The 3,423-nt window shown below is 46.9% G+C and overlaps 1 protein-coding gene and 1 long non-coding RNA gene across 2 annotated transcripts in view; one reads left to right on the plus strand and one right to left on the minus strand.

The window, feature by feature from the left end:
• Window positions 1–3,423, plus strand: part of ATP6V1C1 (ATPase H+ transporting V1 subunit C1) — a 50,799-nt gene that overhangs the window by 37,657 nt on the left and 9,719 nt on the right. The gene's annotated exons all lie outside the window — the stretch shown is intronic.
• Window positions 3,306–3,423, minus strand: part of LOC109305114 — a 5,331-nt gene continuing 5,213 nt past the window's right edge. Inside the window, exon 2 of the long non-coding RNA XR_002099560.1 lies at window positions 3,306–3,404. This is a non-coding gene — a long non-coding RNA (uncharacterized LOC109305114). The remainder of the gene's footprint in view (window positions 3,405–3,423) is intronic.

Consider the following 3,423-nt stretch of genomic DNA (forward strand, 5'->3'; position numbering starts at 1 on the left):
TTTGTCGTGCACCTGCTGATGCATGATAAAGTGCAGTTAGCTTTCTGATGACTTCGTCATGCTGACGACTCATGTTCATCTTGGAGTCCACTAGGACTCCGAGATCCCTTTCTGCTTCTGTGCTACCGAGCAGGTCATTTCCTAGGCAGTAGGTGTGCTGGACATTTTTTCCTCACTAGATGCAGCACCTTGCATTTCTCCTTGTTAAATTGCATTCTATTGTTTTCTGCCCATTTGTCCAACCTGTCCAGGTCTGCCTGTAGTTGTTCCCTGCCCTCCGGTGTGTCCACTTTTCCCCACAGTTTTGTATCATCCACAGACTTGGACAGAGTACACTTCACTCCCTTGTCCAAGTCGCTTATGAAGACGTTGAAGAGTATCAGTCCAAGGACCGAGCCCTGCAGGACCCCACTCCCCACGTCCTACTATATCTAGGGTACCTAGCTGACTCTTGCTGGCTTGCAAAAGATTCTTATATGCAGGGGTATCAAACTTGTGGTCTACAGACAGAATCCAGCACATAGCCCCACATGCTGCATGTAGTATGTGGGCTGGACCCAGCATCAAGCACCCAACATGTAACATGAGTCAGCCTGAGGTATGCAGTGCCCCATTGAACTGGCCTTGTGCATTGGCCCTGGGGCCAGTTCAGATTGGGCCGTGTTGAAACCAATGTGAAGGGCCAGTCTGGTGGGGTGTGACATGCAGCACATGCTCTGTGTTTGGCCTTCTGTTCTGTGAGCAGCACATGCAGCTAGTTTAGCCCTGCATGCTGTGTGCAGCATGCATTGGCCCAGGGGCTAGTGATGCACACAGTGGTGTGTGTATAGCATGCAGTGCATGCACTGCCTGCAGCTGGATGCAGCAGCACCACATAGTATGGGATCTGGGTACAGACTACATGTGGCGCTCCTGGACTGCCCCCTGCGTTCCCTGCAGCACTGGGTCCAGCCCATGCACCATAGACTACACATGCCCCATGTGCTGTGTGCACAGTAAGCCCTGGGGCTGATGCGGGCTCCATGCAATGCACAGTTTGGACCTGGTGCCACAGACGTTGCATAGGGGGTTCAGCCCTGGTCTGGCCCAACAACTCATTCAGCGCACAGGGCCAGATGAATTTGACATTCCTGCTTCCATGCAAAGAGTAAAAATTATATTTTATTTTTAAGATAAAAGGAAAGTAATGTTTGATGCGTTGAACTTGGCTTATTTGGTAGTAAAACTGTTTCAATTTTGGGAGGTGCAATCCAAGACTCCTTGGACCTGCTCCACTAGAACTTCTTTTCTTTATTGGTGATGGGGTGCAGCAATAAAGATTTTCTTGGCCGATAGCAATAGCCAGTGATTAACCAACCGTATCAGCTGATGCTGATCCAATAAGTGATGTCTAGTAATAAGGCAAGGCATTTTAAACCACTGACATAAACCTTTTTTGTTTGTTTTGCATTTATCTCACAGACACACATGCCTGCCTCCTGCCTGCTCCTGCCCTCAATGAGGAAGGCAGTGACCATCTTATTCCCATGCACATTATCCCCTCACCTATGGCTCCTACCTGTAATCCTGCTCCCCATGCAGCCTATGCTACTGTCCTGGGCAGGCAGATTGGACCCTCATTCAGGGAGCAACGCCAGGCACGTTTGGAACCCCAGGGCACACCACTGCCTCAGCGCTGGGAGGTGCTGTGCAGCCAAGCTCCCATGGCTGCCAGGGACACAAGCCCCTTTTGCAAAGGCACCCGCTGCTCAGCTGAGCAGAATGTCCTTGCACAGTACTTTACCTACCCTGCCTGTGCACAGCCCAGTGTCTCTGCAGCAACCTCTTACCCTGCTGCGCATGTGATGTTGCCATGGCAGGGACAGCAGCAGCAGCCTAATAACCCTTTGTTACTGAGCGCAGCGCCCTGTGACCACTCCCCAGCACCCCCTCCATCTTCTGCTTCTTGCCAGAACCTGTAGTCTGGTGTGGGCTTAGGCTGGCGGATGGGCATGGGGATGGGACTATGCTTGCCAGGGTACTCTGGGCACGTGGCTGTGATTATCGGCTAGAACAACCAAGAAAAGCCAGTAGCCAATAACATTATTTCTCCTTTTATCAGTGTTGATCAAATAGTCAGCCAATATATCGGTACACCCCTACTTTACAGCATTTCTCTTTTTTTTTTTTTTTTTTTTTTTCCCCCCCCCCAGGGGGGCCTTTTTTTTTTTTTTTTTTTTTTTCCCCCCCCCCAGGGGGGCCTTTTTTTTTTTTTTTTTTTTTTTCCCCCCCCCCAGGGGGGCCTTTTTTTTTTTTTTTTTTTTTTTCCCCCCCCCCAGGGGGGCCTTTTTTTTTTTTTTTTTTTTTTTCCCCCCCCCCAGGGGGGCCTTTTTTTTTTTTTTTTTTTTTTTCCCCCCCCCCAGGGGGGCCTTTTTTTTTTTTTTTTTTTTTTTAACTTCCCCTTCCAAGTGGCTGCAATTTCTCCTTGTATCATGCTTTCCTTTTAATCAGAAGGAAGCAAGAAATAGCTAGTTATAGATTGATTTTTTTTTTTTTTTAATTCTGCAAAGAAACTGGAATGCTTTGTAATATACTATAGAAACATTTTGATTTGCAGAGGGAATCTTCTGACTGACCACTTTATTCTAGAAACATTTTTTTTAGGTGTGTTAGTACTGTTTTTACTGCAAAATGAGTCCAGAATCAGAAAATAATGTGAACTTTGTCACAGCTGCTGCAGACTTTTTATTTTAGGCCTAGTCTACACCGTAGGCTTGACTGACACAACTCCAGTGCCTGCATACTGAAAGTCTCTCTGGGATGGTGGAACCCTCCTCTCTGCTAGCAATGTTATTCCATCTCTGCAGAAAGGAGGAAGGTTTCTGCTGTTGCAGGGCATTTTGCTGAAAGCATATGAAGACACCTATCCAGTTTTCAGTCAGCTGCCATGGTCCATTGTAATGTCTTCCCAGAGTGTCCTCTGAACTCTGAGCAAAACTGCTATAATGTGTTTACGTGTGCAGCTTCTTGCTGCCAGACCAGTAAGTGTAGCCATTGAATTAGAAGACTAGCTGGCATGACCAGCGAGAGGTGACTTAGGTGACAAATGTGCTTGGAAGGACGAAAAAAGTAGAAGCAATTTCATCTTCTTAAAATTAAAAGTGAATGGGTTCTGTATGGTAAGGAACTAGAAGCTCCTAGCAATGAGCCTCTCCAGCAAGAGGGCTGTTGGAATGCACTTTCCGTATTAAGATTGAATAGACTGTTATGCCAGTTTAAAGTCTAATTGTGCCCTATGGCATTTTTTTTTTTCTGCTTGATCTCTCAGGTATGGTTTACCAGTTAACTTCCAGGCAATGCTCCTTCAACCCAATAAGAAAACAATGAAGAAACTGAGAGAGGTGTTGTATGACTTGTACAAACACCTTGATAGCAGTGCAGCAG

The sequence above is a fragment of the Gavialis gangeticus genome, unplaced genomic scaffold (assembly GCF_001723915.1).
Source record: "Gavialis gangeticus isolate Ggan-Ray unplaced genomic scaffold, GavGan_comp1, whole genome shotgun sequence".
In the NCBI taxonomy this organism is placed as follows: Eukaryota; Metazoa; Chordata; order Crocodylia; family Gavialidae; genus Gavialis; species Gavialis gangeticus.